At 35.3% G+C, this 19,763-nt stretch overlaps 1 protein-coding gene across 1 annotated transcript in view; it reads left to right on the top strand.

Moving 5' to 3' along the window:
* LOC145694290 (uncharacterized) overlaps positions 1-19,763 on the top strand; it is a 412,113-nt gene that overhangs the window by 159,214 nt on the left and 233,136 nt on the right. The window lies entirely within an intron of this gene.

Raw genomic sequence — 19,763 nt, 5'->3', positions numbered from 1 at the left:
GAAACAACGTGCAAAGTGGCTACGCATATGTAATTTTGAGCCGTTCGTAAACTCCAGCTGAAATTCAGCGTAATGCAGTTACCATCTTATTTAAATTTTCTGCGCACGATGTACGAAGAAAAAGTAAAACAATCATCTGATGCGTATTTTGAAAATTTTAATTGTTTCATAACTAAGATATCAATAACAATCAAAAGTAAAAATAATGAAGTAGTATTCAATAAACGCTGTAGTAGTATTAGTATTCAATCCCGGGGTATGAAGGGGACATGTCCCCCAATCTTGGAACTGAGGGGGACAGTCCTTCCAATAATCAGATTTGATATGTGATTTTGGGGAGAAATGTGATGATATGTGTCCGACTGCCAGAAACGAAAATGAGATGAAATTGATGTCTCTTGGCTCGTTTCATTTTCACTACTTCATCTACATCGCCTGATATATAATATACAAGTGGTTAACCTCAGAAATCAGATTCATCTATCGTAATGTGAGTCTCATCTTCCCCACCCCAGAATAAGCCTCAAATCTGCCCACCTCCCAATGTTGAAGACAACTCTACTCTCCTAATCCTCTATAGCATTATTTTTCAACCTCATAAATATTTTGAACATTGCTCAATATAAATATATATATGGGAACAGTCTTACCCGTCCCCCAATGTTGAAGACAGATTTGCGCGGTTTGTAGTATTCAATAAATGCTGTTCGATATTGTTTCTGTTCATACATATCGGTACATAAATAATAATAATAAAAAACACAATGTAATTGATATCATATGTATATTTTTAAGTACTAAAGATACCTATAGCATGTATTTGAGTATTAGTTTTTTCTTTTTGAAAAAGGGGCTTAAAATATTAAAATCACTCTAATAAAATGTAAAATATAGGCTAGGACTAGGGGGACGCCAAAAAGTCACTTTGCACGGGTGAAAATTTTGCCTTGGTCCGCCTCTAACTCCCTGTTCTTCTACACCCAGATATTTTGTCTGTAATATCCATTGTCAGTCGTCACAAAACACTGCGTTGATTGACCAGGGAGTCATATTCTGTGTAGACAATTTCCATAATTTGAAAATGATGATCAATATTGTCATTTGTGTACTGCATTATTTTTCCTGGCATCTTTGTTCTGCGGAATTTTAACTCTGAGTACTGTTCGTGCTTTTTGCACTATTAGCTTCGTTTAGTATTCGAACCGTCTTCGTTGTCAATTTCCCTAGTAGTGTATAAAATTTTATAGACAGAAATCCTCAACTTGACTGAGATATCAAATAAATACTAACTATAATATAATTAAATAATGATGCGTTATTGAACAAATATTCATCTTTATATGTCAATATCGCTCTCATAGGAGGCAATTTGTTAAGAACCAGGGTGAATGACGTAATGATAAAATAGAATGGAGGGATTTTAACAAGACTGGAATATTGTGAACATACAAAGATTTGAGAAAAATCATTCAAGTCAATTGGACCAGGGACTGAATCTGAAACCTTTGTAGTTTTTTCTTTTATTGAATTGAGTTTAACGTACCTCTTCAGCACAGCGGCTATTTATAAGATGGGACTTAATGTTTAAAGTGAGATCCGAACTCCTACCCAGATTTTAGATCCGAGGTAAGTACCCTATGGTGAACCAAAGTCGGTACCATGCTTCCAGAAAGCCAGGGCATTAGCCACTTGACCATGAACGAGCAACTGGAAGTTTGGCAGTGCCTATTATCGAAGGTGAAATACATAAAAGAAATGCCTTGGGTTTTCTATGTTATCTGGCAATGGTTTAAAAGCAGGGGTAAAAGTGAGGTTCAACGAGGAGGGACGCCGTCTCCCCACCTCCAGAAAATATGTATGGCGTACCCTCAGTTCCTAAAAGATTACAATGGGCAAAGAAAAGCAGGGGGAACGGCGTGACGTCATGCAGCTACCTATCGTCCCCCTACCTTTTCAGATCCACTTTTACCCCTGTTTAAAAGTAAAGAAAAACGCTTAGATTTGCTGCTTGTTCGAAATAATTTATATTGAAACTCATTTTATTGGCCTACTAATAGTGTTCTTTTAAGAACCTTAACAGAACCAAATATAAACAATCACATCACGCATTGCTCTCAGAGCACAATCTAATACTATCTCTCATAAAGTCATTCTTGTTAGTGGCCACACAGGCCACTACACGAAAGAAGGAAAATCCAAGATGCTAGTTACCGCTATTCCAATCTATACGTTTCTTCTGAGAGGAAAGTGAAGACAAGTACTTAAGAAAGATCTTAAGCCGCTTTATTGGGGTTCTTTCTACGCCCTCTTATGTTTGTTAGGGGGAACAAGTACAATCAGCTATTGATAAGAAAAAAAAAGTTCTCCTTTAAGCTTTTCCCAGCTTCAAAAGAGGTTCACTGCTTTAATATATACTTTTTTTCTCTCTCTTTCTCCCTTTCTTTTTCAAAAATATCCTTTGTTTCACGATACCTTGTTTATTTCTTTCTCAGTGAACAGAAGAGAAAAAAAATCTGGTAGGGAAAAAATAAAATAAAAATAGGCTTGTTCTATTGTAAAGCCAGATAAAGCACGCGTCAAAGAAAGACAAACTAAACAGAGCACCGCAAAGCCTCTACACTGTTACGTAACGAGTATGTTGGGTAACTTAAAAATGTATTGCGAGAGTATGAATAACGCCATTGCAGATAATAAACTTTTTAAGTTAACATGGGCCCGGGAAGGCTTTACTTCTTTTCCACGTTAATTAGTTGCGGTTCTTAAGCAGTGTTACATTAGTAATAAAAAATAAATTATATTGGTATATATCAAGGTAAAAGGGCTTCAAAAAACTTCGAAACTTGTTCATTAGAATTAGTACGTACATTAGATAAGACATCTTCTCTTAGCTTATAGGATACAGTTTTTTTTTTTTTTTTTTACTGACATGATGTCCCTCAAGAGCCACCATTGCGAGATGGAACTTTAACAATCAAAAGTTTCTAAATCAGGTAACGAACAAAAATAAAACTGATCTTGTGTGTGATCGAGTCACGGTAAAACGGCTGTACCATTCAGAATGAATGTAGGAATGACAATTATCACGTACTTCATATTGGATTTAATTTCTCATCATCACCGTCTCTTTTAAGTATAGCCGGTATAAGCTTAAGACGTAAAACTGAAAGATTTCATTTCATTTCACTTTTTCTCGAATTAGTTTTTTCTTTATCATGTCAATTAGATTAAAATGTGTAGGACTTATGCGGAAAACTGCAATTTAAGCAAAAAATTGAGTATTTCACAAGCCCACCTACACTGACGAGGGAACGGTTATATCTTCGCAACGGTTGCGATCGAAGATGTATCCCTTTTCGTGTTATGTTCTTTTGGGACAAGGTATCCAACGGCCATGGTCTCGACTCGAAGTCAGAGTAACACTTGGATAGGTTCCCTCGTGAGAAAAATCAGTTTTCCCCGACAGCGATATATTGTGCAAATGTACGAAATCCTTATGTTTACTACAGAAATCTGTACGCAGTATACGTTATCCACATGTTGCATACGTTCTGCCTTTCTACCGCTTAGATGCTACACCATGCATCTGTAGGATATTTGACATCTAACAGTATTCCGTATATTGCATACGTATACGTATGTTACCTACGTCAGCTATATGTTACATACGTCCATCTCTTTGTGAGACCTTTCTTTCATAAGGAAAGTACGTATAGATGGAACATTTACGGAGAGTATCATAAAACATACGTTCTCATTTATACGTTTGCTGCAGGATTTTACATATAGTTGCACTGTTAAGTCCAAAAACTACAGAATTTACGCATGTAACCTACGTTTTTACGTACCCTAACATACATCCTCTGTGTGGTTAGAAAGACAAAACTCGGTATATAAACTCCTCATTAGAAATAAAAAATACTTGAGCTCTAGCGGTTCTCGAATTTGCCATATTGAAAGAAACCTTGTCTGATATTTCTGATCTTGACGACTGAATACTTTAAAATTAGTTTCTTGAGCATACGAAACGAAATGAAATCTTTTGGTTTAACGTCCCACAATTATGCCCTTTAGAGGAAGGGAGACGATGAAAAAGGCAAGTGAATGATGGTGGAATAATTGGTGGAATGAGAATGTGGGTCATGCGACCAGAAAACGGAGTATGAAGTTTTGAAATGAAATGAAAATGAAATGAAATCTTTGAGTTTTACGTCTCACGGTTATGCCGATTAGGCTAAAGGAGACGGTGATGATGAGTAATGAATGAAATGATGAAATGAAGAAAGTGGGGAAAAATGGGAGAACCCCGAGGAAACCCATGCACACGATGTTTGTCCACCACAATGTTCACTTGGCGGGGGCTGGGATCGAGCCCGGGACCCCAAGCACCAGAGGTGAACGCTCTAGCACTAAGCCACCGCGGCAGAAGTTTTGAAGCATAGTAAGCAATTTCCTTGACCTAAGTTATTACCATGTCACTTTGATTCCAGGCCGTATTCTGAGAGAAAAAAGTGGCCAATTTTTTTTTCCCGAAACATACGAGCCTTTCAAGCTAGAAATATGAAACTCGGTACATAGACGCCTCGTTAAAAACCAACAGGCATGTTCTAGCGTTTTTGAAATTTCCCGTGTTAAAGAGAAAGGAAGGGGAAGCATTTTCTAGATTTTTCTGACCACATTAAAATTGACGTTGTCTGTTGTTTTGTTGATCGCATCACGAGAAAATGACTCACCCGTTTGAAATGAATTTAGGAACATAACTAGTAAGCTACTTCAAACTGGATTTCTGTCACGTCATGCATGAATCTTCTATCTTGTTAGGGAGATTCAGAATTCTATGCCCCAAAATATATTATCTTCCGGGTTGTTATTATTTTAATAGATATTTCATTATTATTTTAATAGAAAAAAAGTATTCTAAAGAGGAAAGAAGTTCAAATAATTACCAATGGGCAAGGAATGGGCATTATATCTAGTAATTAATATTTAGCAATAATAATACCTGGCAAGACTACCTGGCTCGAAGTGAAAAACTTATCTTTATTTTTGTGATTCTCTTTCGTATAATTATGACGTAGAATCTTCAATACAGTTTACCAAATTCAAACTATTGTTACTTCCTTTTTTCTTTTTCCTTTCTCTTTACACTTTGTCACATCCCTTAAAACCTGTTTTCTATCATATTATGTACAGAATTGTTCTGTTCTACATTTTTCACCGAATAATTTTCTGTTCTACTAACTAATATTACTCATGCTATTCATAACCACATTTTGAAGTCTTCTTCTTGTTCTTTATCACTTTATCGTGTTGTCCATACATCTGCTACATTAAAATACCTTACAAGAAATGTTTTTATCAACTTTTTCCTTAATTTGCTCTTCAATCGCAGGTGTAACTTGAAAGAAATATGTATTTGTATATGGAACTCGCAATTGGGAGATACGAGTATTTAGGGTAAAGGAGACGATGAGTAATTCAAGTTTAAGAATGTTTAAGAGTTAACAATGATAGTTTTAGGTTATTATATACAACTAACCATATTGTACAGGCTCAATTTGCTAGTGTCACAATGAAATGATTGATGGAGAATTTTACTACCAGTTTCACATTAGATGCCATGTTTTCGAGTGTATTTTACATATCTTTTTCAAGGGATCATTGATGAATATTGAAATAAATAAATTAATCGTGTAGAGTTATTGAAACGTTAGTTTATTTATACATGTTTCTGGGCATTACTGGTACAGTCCGCAGCAAAAAACCTACAACATGAGCACGTAAGTTTATTGTGAAACTACGCCTAACAGCACAGGGAATTAACATAACGTCTTGGCACGAATCACGCCAGGAGAAACCTCGGCGTCCTCCCTTGCACACTTATTTTGGAGCAGAAAACTTCGTCGTTTCACAATAAACTTACATGCTCATGTTGCAGGTTTTTTGCTGCGGACTGTACCATAAGCCTGTCACGTATAAGGAATGATGTCTTTCGGCAAGCACCCTACCCTGGGACATGGAGAAGAAAGGAAGAAACCTAGGATGTATAAGTTAGGAATCATCGCGTCCTTTGCCTGGTGTCAGTGAGGAACCCCCCCCCCCCTTCAAAAAAAATCTCACTCAGAATAACTAGCATGAAAAGGCTTTTCCACTTTCCCGACTGATAGAGCTTTTCAAGTTTGATAAGAAAATCTGTCTATGATTTCTCTGTCGGTCAATTTGTCTACAATTTGTAGGTGTCTATGATTCCAAGTTCCACCATTTGACCTGTAGAACTGAGGGGAAAAAAACGTCAAAAACTTCAGTAAGAGGTGGTCGGCATCGAGAACTGAGCCTGGATCCTATCGACTGTAAAATTAGAATATTGTCTACTAATGTATGCCATCTATAAATAAAAATACACTTTTTATATCTGAAATTTGATAGTGATTATTATTGTAAAAAACATAAAATGGGTAAGCTATATAATATAATACAGGCAATCTAATATTATTATACTAAGTTTCATTTATTTGGCCGATGTTACAATCACATCGAAAACGTATATACAATCAACTCTCCCTCTCTCTCTTTCTCTTTGTATGTGTGTGTGTATGTGATTGCCACTCGATACACAAACATAAAAGCGTCAGTAGGTACACATAACAATCTTATTAAGGGTAAATATACAGCACCCAGTGTGGTGATTCACAACGTCAGTTTTAATTGAAATTAGTGGCTTTGATAACGCTGACTTAATTTGTCACCCGAGAATGGTGTGGAAGGTAATTCAATATGTCTGTTCTATTACTTACACCGTAACTGAAAGTTTGAGATACCAATTAGTGTGGGGTAATTTCGATTATTTTGTTCACTAAAACATAACACAAACGTAATTTCGATTATTTTGTTCACTAAAACATAACACAAACAATATTAAGATATCTATTACCTTGTATAATGTAATATAATTCCACATATCAATTCGCTATATCCCTACCGTTTCTCCTACCACAATAACAGTTATAAAAGTTACAGAGTTATGAAAAGCATGCATTGGACAAAGTTATTCTGTCTTGTTATCATCATAGAATGAGTGTTAGCTATTGAATGAAATAAGTCGTTATAGATATACCACATTGACTTAATACCTAGTCTTCCATTCCAAACGCTGCTATCGGCTGAAGGAATTCTACTCCTTTTCGCTAAGGCTCTCCCGTTTAGCAACAGCTGTACCCTTATTGGTTCAACGAGTGGGTGTGTCGAAGGTGTAAGTTTAGTTCGCATTTTTGCCATGGCTCAAGACATTTTGGCAGCATTATAGTCGCTTTCGTATCTGAAGCTCCACTAAGAAGTGGTCTGCAAGTTGAATATTGCGATTTCTATTATATAATAAATTTATTTATTTATTGAATAAATTCAGAAGATACAGCATCATTTTGCCATTTTACACAAGAAAACAAACAGGAAAAAAAGGAAAATAAATATCAATAACAATAACAACAGCAGTGTCAACAAAGAGTGCAAAAGTAATATTATTTGATCAGCATGCGTTTAATTACTTTGTCAAACAGCGGGAACTCGAAAAAATACCCTTATCAGTTGTTAGATGATTATAATAGTTTGGTATTCTGTGAGACAGGGACCTTTGTATAATTGCGAACCTGGGGCGGGCAAGATGAAATAGATGGGTATTCCGGGTTTTGCGGGAAGAAACACGTAACGGTAGTTCTTAAAGTTGGGTTTCCAATCTTAGGTTCTCATTAACTATCTTATGTGAAGAAATTTCAGGTCAGAGTTATTTCTGCGTTCTCCAAGTGTCTGTATATTAAGATATCGCAATAGTTAATATCCGAAGTGCGGGAACACGAAAGTGTACTATAGCAATAAAGAAATTGAGAATAGAATCAAGTCTTTGAGAGGTGTGTAGATGCAGCTATGGTCCATATGGGAGAGCAGTATTCGATCTTGTATGCTATTAGTGTTTATAGAATTTTGCTGAAGTTATAATTACGTCATCTATTGTAAAAGCTCGTATTACATTGATTTCTAAACGATTGATGTTTTTTTAATGGAACAGTTGATCATAATTACTATCATTCCATCATTTCCAGAATGTTACGTCGAGCTACTATGTTTACCTTTAGCTGTTTGATGCTGAAATGAAATGAAATGCAATTTCTATATCCTGTAGGTAAAGGAGACAGATAATTAATGAGAGTGAATGATTTTGAAGTTATTGGTGGAATGAGAAAGTGGGGAGGAACGGGATAACCTTAATAAAAGCCAGGGACACGATGTTACCCAACCCAAACTCGCGTGCCCAGGAATAGAACCAGCGGGACCTAGTACCAGAGGTGGGCCCCACACATGTACTGCGGATACAGTGATTAAGTACATCTGGTACGAGAGACTCCTGGTTTGATCCTAGGTTATGTGACTTTGTAGTGAACAAATCATTTCTAAAGTAACCATTCAATTTCATGAATCATCCTTCTGCTTAAACTTGTAGCGTATAGAACTGAAGGTTGTCTACAATAAGAAAGAAAAATACACTTATGTGCTCCATATACTTAATACATAGTTTAAAATCTTAAAACATGAGAGAATGAGACATTTCGGATGAAATCGAAAATAAAAATGCTGTTACCGACCGATCAATGCAATACTTGATAGCTTCCTTGCTTTGGAATTGCAAGTTTACGGGTTAGAACCTTCGGCCGGCCATGTGGACTAAGGTTTCTGCAAGCTTTTTTCTTGAAACCACGCCAAAAACCAGGATGATATCTTTAATTATATAGTGTAATCCACTGGTTCCATTTCCTTTCACATTCTTGGTTATTATTGATGTTGATTGTGTAACGATTCCTATGCCTGTGTATTGACTTCGCAACTCATGTCTGGAATTTTGTTACATAATTTAAACTTTTAAAGTTATGTAATGTCTATCAGATGCTTGTTATTTGAATAAATTTAATTGAAATAATTTTCAATTCCATCACTATAGTGGTTCAACATGGAACATTTTTGCATTCGGATCTAATTTTGAGCCATGCACACGAAAACACGAGCCCTCAGTTGAATATTTTATCACTTATTTCTTGTTTCAAACCCTGGATGAAGACTGAGAACTCTATTAATAAACGCTGAGAAAAAAAAAAAAAAAAAAAAAACTAGTCGTGTGGAGTTGTTCGAGTAGATAAGAAAATCTTTTACATTTGTCTCTCTACGATCTCCGTTGTTTATAGGAAGACATATTTCGAAAAATATTCAACATCATACGTGTAACTTACATAGTTGTTATGTTAATGGAGTTAAATTAAAACTTATCACATGTACTCTACGGTGTATAACAATTACTGAACTTAAGCGTTATTCAAAATAGCGAAATTTATCCTTCTAAAAATATGAACACCACTTTGCCATTTTCGTTACCGAAGTACGCAAAATGCACAGATCCGCAGATTGACTTTCACGTTAGACCCTAGACGGCTGATATTCTGTTGGACTAGAATTGAAATCAGCTGTAATTATTATTATTATTTTAAGATGAGGTATTTGCGCTTCTCTGAGGGAAGAATGCAAACTGAAAATATTTGAGGATAAAATCCTGAGACGAATATTCAGACCCAAGAGAAACGGAGATGAGGAAACTTCATAACGAGGAACTGCATAATTTAAACAATTTACCAAACATTGTTAGGATCATTAAGTCTAGAAGGCTTAGGTGGCCAGGTCATGTATCCAGAATGGAAGGAAGTAGGATGCTTTCAAAGTTTTAACTGGAAATCCAATCGGAAAAATAACCATTAGGAAGACCTAGGCAGAAATGGGAGAATATGAAGAAAGATCTCGCAAGAATAGGAATGCAAAGTAGAAACTGGGTCTAGGTGGCTAAAGATAAACAAAGGAGAGCTTTTGTGAACGTCGCATTGAACCTCTGGGTTGCATAGGCCACAGAATTAGTTAACAGTTTCCTTCTAATCAAGACGAGAAGAATCAGTGATATATTATCCCTCAATCATTTGTTTTTCTCATCTAAAGAAGTAACTTAGCATTCCTGCCTGAGTTCAATATCATTACTGATCCCATAACGACTGGACACACATACACAGGGACAAGATCGACTGATTGCAATTTAAAGATATCTTCATCACCAAGGCTATATGAGATGTATCTCTTGCTTAAAATTAGCTCTAAACCACTGCTCAGGATTTTATCTAGCGCTATCGTTCCCATCAGAAATGGAACCCTTCATTATGTTCATAGAGAGTATACTGTTTTCATTTAAAAAAAAAAAAAAAAAAAATAGGTTTAGTGGCAAGTAGAGCCGCATGTTTCCATTAAACTAATAAGGCTATTTTCAAGAGAATTTCACTCACAAGGGAACATCTTATATTGATAGCAGCGCTGTCAAATCAAACAATGTGCAATTGATAGAGTGAAAAAAGTGAGAAATCCAAAGTTTTACGGGCCGGCACGCAGAAACACAGGAGATACAGAGGAAAGAAGGATCTAGAATCATGTGAAGACCTATCTTCAAATGTTGGCAACACGGTACCTCATGACTTCACAGGTATGGTTCTAATCATAATTAGTTTTTCCACATGTTATAATTTGTGTTCCGTGCCATTTAACAAAACTTCATTTTGTGCTCAGTTGGCAACACTGCATTACATAAGATGTTATTGAGCATGTCTGTGGGTACAATATTTGCTTAGTATACTTTGTGTAAATACTATTTTGATTACTCTAATCATTTTGAAGTTCTTTCTGCGTCAGTATATCTTTTGCATTGCTATCTTCACATGATTCTAGATTCTTCTTTCCCCTGTATCTCCTGTGTTTTTGGATGTCGGCCAGTAAACCTTTGGATTTCTCACTTTTCTTCACTCCTCTAACGATTGCACATTGTTCGATTGGGCAGTGCTACTATCAATATAAGATGTTCCCTTGTCAGGACGTGACAATGCTTATGGTTATTTTTTAAGGACTCTGTGGTTATTTCCCTTTGTAAATTTCTTGTCTTTTCTCCTAAAAATGAATACTGTCGTAGCTCTTTTCCGCAAGAACTGGTCTCCTCAAAGATGTCAAATGAATCAGGGATGAAACAAATAAAAAATATTTATCACTGAAAGTACGTATGGGTAGGTCATGCCATTTTGGACAGACCAAGCGCCAAGTCCAATGAAGGCCCAAGTGCTGTGTTTAGATAAAGGTTCCACACTTTTTTGACTTAGCACCAGGATCCGCGCTCCGGCCTCTTTACTTCTCCAGGACCTACTTAAATAAAGTTGTGAAATCTGAAAGTTGAATTGGAACGAGGGGAAAACGAGAAAAAAGTCTCCTCCTCATCAGGATTAAATCTGGCCCTACCAGTTGCCAGGTAGATACCTTACCGCTACTGCGACCCTAGACGTCAATCATTACTACATTTAAATATTGCACTACTAACAGGGACTCAAAAGAGTTTCAGTTAGAAGTTACTTCACTGCATTGACACTGTACAAATAAGTTGATTGTGAACATAAACCACTTAAACATAAATCACTATTAGGGAACTGTACCATCATAGTCCATGAAGGACTGCAAATAATGTAATACAAAAATGCCAATAATAAATTCAACATTCCCAGTACCCAGGCTTGTGACTAGCTATTCATATTTATAGATAATGTGTAGGCGTGTAAAAGACTGAGAATGAAGCTCGTTGCCATAGGAATTGGCTTATACTTAGTTATATATTCAGTTTCCCCGTAGAGAATTAACATATACTTTTGTAATTATGTACAGAGTTTAGAAATGTTTGCAGAAACTATCAGCTCTGATTGCATCTCAGAAATATCATTTCCTTGTTAGTAATGCATTGACCTATCTATAGTTAGGTATTATGAAATTAATCAAATTCAAACTACTTGCTAGCGGAACGATTTGACACAAAATCTGTAATTTTGGTCAGAGTTGTGCATGGTTATGAGCAATATTATTAATTTTTTTGTGAGATCTGATTCAATTTTACATGAATTGAAGTTATTGTAGAACGCCAATAGAAGCACTTACTGTACATTTACAATGCAATGAATTATTCAAACGAATGAAACTCTGAAAGATTAGTAAAAACCACAATATAAGAACTTCTGCATGTGCAAAAGCACTGTTAACAACCAAAAAGGTGAAAACCAACTTATATTTCTTTCATGCGACACATAAACTGGCGCGGGAAACTTGGCTTCGATTCCCGACGATAGCTCATATGATTCAGATTCCACGCTTAGCTGTAGGTCCACATCATTAAAAATACAATGCTGAAAGGGATGTCTAAGTACAATCCAACCAACCATCTAATTCACAAAATACTATATTCCTGTTAAGAAAATGTTAAGAAGTATAATTTGACAATATTCAGATGTTTTAAAACATGTTAATTTAAATAAGTACTCCCCTTTAAAAGATGAACGAAAAAGGTAGTGCTGCTATACAACTCAACTAACACGAGCATGGTTGTGGCTACATCACCTTCATCATGTGCCAAAATTAAGAAATTGTGTTGGTCTTTACCTTTACATAACTCGTGAGTCCATTAGATCTGGCCCATATGGCTCTGCCTTTTATTATTTAGATGACAAGGTAAAAAGTTGGTCAACTAAGGAAGAAGTTTTTATAACGCTGATAGAGTTTCCAGATAATTTCTCATAATAAAAGGTAATAGTTGTAAAGGGTGCTACATCCTGGAAAAGTTCTTTCTGGGAATTAGAATATATGAAGCATATGAAAAGGAAGGGTAACATGGATGAATATGAATTTTACGGATTGGTTAATTGATTGTGTTGGAGTTTGGTGTCCCTTTCGGCATCGAGGCTATATATGAGACTTTGATCTATACAGTTTAAAGTGGAATACGAAACGCCGGAACAAATTCAAATTTTTCAAAGCTTTCTCACCGCACTAAGAAAAATCCGTTCTCCGGACAGCGGTATATTGTATATACAAATATATGGAAACCTATAGTTTACTATTGAAATCAGTACGGAGCATACGTTATCCGTATGCTCCATAGGCACTGCCCTTAGATGTTACATCATGCCGTTGCAGGATGTCTGATATCTAACAGTCCTTCTTCTGTCTAACAGTTATATACGTCCATTTGTATGTGAGATTCTAACCGCCTATATTGTTTCATACGGAAAGTACCTACAGATAGAACACATATACAGAAAGTATATGTTATAAAACATGCGTTTTCAGTTATACGTTTGCTGTACGTTAAGTCCAAAAACTACAGAATTTATAAATGTAACACATGATTTTATGTACGCCACATACAATTTTAATCTCAGTGCTAAAGCCGAATTCAAGGACATTGTTCACAAAAGTTAGTGCGCCAGCCAGTGGATTAGCGGGAAGGAATAATAATAATAATAATAATAATAATAATAATAATAATAATAATAATAATAATAATAATAATAATAATAATAATAATAATAGAACTCTGGTATTAACTAAGTTCAAAAAAAGAAAGACATTCTCAACTCGATACGTTTATTTATATATATAGACCTATATCTTGAAGTTTATCCTCAAGCTTTAAAAAAAAGTCGTATCTTTTCTGTATCTGGTGTTCAAATATATACAAGACATTTCTTTCTGTAAAAGACAAAAGAATTCCTTTTGTTGTTACTTCTTAAAAGCACTCGGTTAACAAGCATTCATTGACGTAATTAATGGATCCAGAAAATTAATAAGCTCAAACACATATTTGTAAATAAATTAAATTTATTAAACCTAATTAAGAAAATATACAGAAGTGAAAAATACTGATGAAGTAGGAAATTGATGCATGAATCTACTAATTACAAAATAAAACTTATACAGAAAAAATAATGAGGCGCTAAAAACTAAAAAGAAAAGAGAGAAAAAATTGTTTATCGAACACAATGGCTAAATAGCACAAAATTAAGATGGGAGTAAATTCATAACGTGAATTTCTTTTTAAAGTTGTTATCTTAAGGTGGATCACTAGGTGTTCTTGGTGCTATGCTAAACGCTGCTTGAATAGTGCTGCGTTGCCAGGTAGTGTCGGGTGCTTACTGGTGCCAGATAATAAAATAAGTAATCATGGAATTCTGCTTGGATACTTACTGGAGAAATTATTTTTCGACCCTTACCGCAATTCACAGATAAGTTCCGCTTCTCGAACTGCAACGCTAGAATCCAGGAATTAAACGTACAAATTTGGCAACAACGCATTATGGCGTTCTGCGCAAGTTTCTTCTCAAAATCTATTTTCTTAAATGTAAATTAATATTTAAATAAAATGTGAAACATAAAACGAAAAATAGTCAAACAATATATCTATTTCGTAATAAGATTGTTACTTTAAAATACTTTACACATACAAATAAACATTTCATAAAATTAAGCACTTCTAGTAAGATCTAACAGCAAGTGCCATCTTGTGTGCTCATTGTAAAACGAATCAAATATTTTCTTTTATTTGTTACATTTTTCGATATTAGAAGACACAACCTAATGAATCAGTGTCTTGTGTTGTAGTTGAAATATAACTTTATCTTATAGTACAATATTTATAATATATAACGTTTCATTGCGCAGTAGTTAAGGGAATGAGCTAAAATATGTACTGAATTCCGGGTGGTGATCTTCCTTAAATAAAGAGAATGGAAAACAATATCAATATAAAAGAAAAGTAAACTTCCAATTAAATTCTCGGTAATGTTTGTGAAACCCCAGCAGAGTGCAATGTTTTAACGATAACTAATTAGAGCATGTCTGTCCTACTGCTGCACTGAGAAAAAAAATCTTATGTGGCATACGTAAAATTGTCTGTTTCATTTGTAAATCCTGTAGTTTTTGGACTTAGCGTACAGCAAAAGTATAATTGAAAACGCACGTTTTATAGTACTTTCTGTATAAGTGTTCCATCTATACGTACTTTCCGTATGAAACAATATGGACAGTCAAGATCTGACATACAAATGGACGTATATAACAGATAGGTGTCGAAGATAACATACATGTATGTATGTAATATAAGAAAGAGTGTTAGATATCAGACATGCTGCAACATCTAAGGGTAGTGCCTATGTAGCATACGGACAACGTATGCACCCTACTAATTTCTGTAGTAAGCAAGAGGCTTCCCTATATTTGTATATACAATATACCGCTGTCCGGAGAACGGATTTTTCTGTGTGATTTGGGAGAATATTCACTCTCAAGGTCATACAGAGGTAACAGGCCCCTCATCAAGAAGAAAGAAAGTATAGTACTCTTAGCTAGACTTTTGAAGTTACATGATGACCTAGTTAGAAAGTTAAGTCATCATTGGCGTAGCCTTAGGGAAACGACAGAAAGCCATGCATTCCCTGTTCATGTACTAAAACCTTTGTCCATGCACATGAATTGTGTCTGTTTGCACTTAACATACAGGACGAACACAAGATTCTCGTCTTCAAGGCATATGGTCTATCTTCTCTTGCCTTTCTAACTACACTAGACAAAGACGAAAGCGAGCGTTGGAAACATTGCAAAAGTTTCTTGCTAAAGCGAGGATGTATACTCGTTTATAGACGCTTGTTTTCCTACCTCTTTTAACTTTTGCATCTCATGATTTTCCTATGAAAGTTGCTGGCATATTTAAGTATTACCAAGGCTACTTACAGTGTTTAAAGTCTTAGTTTTTGTACAAAACCCGCCGTTGCAAGAAAAGAGAACAAAACAAACGTGACAATTAAGTAAATACGTAAGCAGTTAAATATTAGATAATAAGTTGACGTAAATTACATGAGTGTAATAAAGTACTACATATTGTATCCTTTTTGTGCATTAGATAGATATTGTTGCAAATAATGAGTGGTTTCTCGCTACTGAACACAATTTGTATTTTATTATTACAGAAGGTTGTTTCGGGTTTGTGGCAACGAATTTGGTACACTTATGGGACTCCAAACACAAATTTCCCGAACAACAGACAGATTAGGAACATCTAACTACTATAATTACTATTACGACTCCTATAACTATTCTTCTTCTATAAGTTGACATTCAAAAATCCAGACCTGAGGAGTGTCAGTCAAATTTACACACACTAAAAAAAAAATAATAAATAAAAATAAATAAATAAATAATAAAAAAAGATGGTTATATCTGTTGTACACATTTCACAGGAAATGGCTACCTGTGCAGCCCTTTATAGAAAGAAACGTACGATAAGCCATAAATGAAAAAATAGATTAAATTTTTGTGTGTAAGAAGTAAACACAGTAATACAGTTTTACCATATTTTAGTTTAATTAGATGGATCATATAGTTTTACAGAATTTTATATTTTAACTAATTAAAATAGTTTATCAGAACTATAGCGTCATCGAAACATAAATGGCGACTCAAGGAAACAATGGCACACCACAGAGGTAAATGTAAAAATGCATCTCCGTAAATCCATGACGGAAATCTGAAAGAACCGAATTATCGATGACCGAAGTTTTGTACGTCAACCTGTACTGTTATTAGTATTCGTAATAATCATACGAGTTAATGGTAAATCACATTTAGCCTTTTAGACACTTGGTCCAATAACTGTAAAAGCTTTTTCAAGCTAGCTATCCTCAGTAAGGTTTTCCTCATTCACACCAGGCAAATGCCGAGTGGTATCTAACATATATGTCCCAGGCTTCCTTCCTTCCGTTTCCTCGGATAGTGTGATCGCAGAGGGACATCATCCCTCATACGTGACGAACTAACATGGCTATAGACACTAAAAGCGCGGAAATGTAATTCCCAATTCGTCATATTTAGACTTTATATGTAGAACTAGTTCATGTAGTAATTACCTATTGAAAGAAACATTGCTAACATCTACTCTATATGGTGTTAAAGCAGACACTGACTTCCTTCAAAACAGCATTCTTCCTGAATCCACTGTTTACTTTGTACGAGATTTTTACCCACAGAAGAGGAAGGAATTGGTTTTACATGATCACTGCTTAAAAACTTGCTTAACAAGCATTCCCTGTCTTAATTAACGTACCCAGAATATATCTGCATTAATAAACTCAGAAGTTATTAAAAAGTAGCTATTCTCCAGTAAAACAGGAAAAAATATACAGAAGAAAAAAAAAGAAAAAGAAAAATATACGCTAGGAGCTAATATCTATAATAATTAACAAAGGGAAAGTAGCTTATACTCATACAAGGAAAAAAAATAATTGAACTCTAGAAAAAATGTCGGTGTGTTTGAGAAACAAAAACTAAATAATACAGAAGAGATATTTAAAGTTTATTTTACATAGGAAAACTATAACTGGAATTCCTTTCCGGAGTTATTTAAATAAGCATCAGAAATGGATTTTTTTAAAAAAAATACATCCAACTACTTTTCTCGTTCTGTTTCTGACTCGCCAGTAAAGAGCATTGTTTCACCGACATCCAATTAGAGTAACCCTGTGGAACTGCTACTCGGGGAGAATTTATTTGTTTTGAAGGTCACAGCAGTCTCCTTATCAAGGGAGAAAGTAGAGAGAACTCTACCCAGCTTCTGACCTTACATCAAGATTTGCTAGAACATTAATTATGCGATTCCTCGTGTTTGTTTTTATCGAGTTTCACTCTCAAAGATCATGCTCTGTTGTAAATGTACCCAATCTATTTCATACCACGATCTTTTTTTTTTTTTTTTTTTTTTTTTTTTTTTTTTAATTATACACGTGTATTCTCCTTCCAGCGAACCCTATAAACAATTTCCGATTTGGAACAAGCTTTTTTTATTATTGCAAGGAGAGCTTTTCTTTTTCGGCCGTATAGCCTTAATTTTAAATTGTACTTTAATGAATAGCAGATTTTGTTGTATTTAAATTTTTCTTGTATTTCAACATGCAGTTTCTCACCACTTCCATTTTTCCTTTACTGCAATTGTTTTTCAGACATTGTTTATAGTTAAAAACTTAGTTTAATGTTTTACTAGACAAAAAGTGTGTCTATCAAAATGCGAAAATATGTTTTTCTGCTACTGCACCCTAATTACATTTATCCTTTTCACCTCTTTTCGCCTCCTCTATTTCTTTCGCGACTGCTATAGGAGTCCCGACCCCCAAGTTGAGAAAGAGGACAAAGTAGAGTTGAAAAATCCATGTATAACGATAACAAAAGAAATTGTGGTCAGGCATATCCAAGGCGAGGGTTTGATTGATTGACTGTATAGAGTTTACTATGTCTTCCACCATTGATGCTATAGGAGAAGGGGCTACTGCTTAAAATGGGTTCAAATACTATGAATATCGGAATCTGAGGTAATGTCCCCACCAGTGATTGCATTTGGAATCACAAGTATAAGAAGTACGGTTTAGCCTATTTGCGGTAACCAATTTAAGGCCTTAAATAACGTTTCCTACAGATCAAAATTTTCTATCTGTAGTGTGAGTGCTTCTTTTGACGCAGAAGGTCTGGGGTCGATTTTCGGTGGGAGTTCTAATGATTAGGTTAGGTTAGGATTTAGATTTCTGGGATTTCAGCAGCTATGGCCATGTTAACCTGTCTTGTATCAGAGATGACATCACTTGACAGTGAAATTGTGGACGAAAAAAAGGAATGAGGAAGATAGGAAGTGTCCTAGGACAATTATGTTAAGTACAATTCCAACATTTTCCTGGTGTTAATACACAAAATCTTACTCAGAATAGTTGGCCTGAAAAAGCTGTTACACTTTTTCGATCAAGTGTTCCCGCCAGAAATTGAATCCGGGACTGCTCGCACCAAAGGCGGGGTTCACATGGTTCACATGATTCAAATCTTACGTTAAGTTGTAGATTCGTGAATCACATTGGTTCAATGCCGAATAAAGGCCTAAAACTAAAAATCGACCAAACTACTATTTTCTATAATCCTGTATCGTTGCAATATATATTATTTTCTTGATTGTACTTCATTTAATTCTGATATTGTCTTACTACTAATTGCGCCCAATGTTTTAAGTCTTACAAGTAAGGGACCATATGGTTGTCGCGCAAATCAGATGCAGACATACGCCATCTGATTGAGCATGAAAAGATATGGAGAACACAGAAATTTAAGGTGCTAAGGGCCATAGGGAGAGGAGCGAGGAAAGAGGAAACATTGAATGTCGGCAAAATTGAAGAAAGTCAGGAATGACGGGTAAAGTTAATTTCTTGCAAACAGGGAAAGAAAGTCAACCAAAAGAAAGAAACTAAACATAACAAGGGCATCAAGGACGAAGAAAGATCATAATCAGGGTTGCCATCCGGACCACAGTGTTGCCAGCTCTGCATAACTTTGATATGGAAGATATAGCACAGTATAGCAATTCATGCACAAGAAAAAATATTAGTAACACAAAAGACAATTGAAAAGACTCTGTACACGTGCGTAAAAAGGTTTAACGATAGTCGTGAGTGAATAATGTACATGAGGGAGGACAAATATAGACATGAAAGTGAAGGGGGTACACATGATAACACAGAAACGAAAGTGTTTGGGAGCATCGTTCCATGATGATGATGATGATCGTTCATCACAGATACATTAGTGTTCTCCAGTATTAATGTGTGGCAACGTGAGAACTTTCTCCGCCTTCAGTCGTTTGTTCATTACCAGTTTTCCTCTAGGCGATTCCAAAAGATGATACGCTTTGCGTTTTTCAAATGTGGCTACTCCAATGAACATCCTGGACAGTTTGAAACACCTTCCTTATATTGCTTTGAAGAAGGACTCACAGAGGAATGTTGCAGAGACGCGTGTGACCAGCTTGC

Source organism: Thermobia domestica, chromosome 1 (assembly GCF_964235325.1).
Source record: "Thermobia domestica chromosome 1, izTheDome1.hap1.1, whole genome shotgun sequence".
Taxonomy (NCBI): Eukaryota; Metazoa; Arthropoda; class Insecta; order Zygentoma; family Lepismatidae; genus Thermobia; species Thermobia domestica.
The sequence above is the reverse complement of the archived record's forward strand: the minus strand, read 5'-3'. Positions and strand labels throughout refer to the sequence as shown.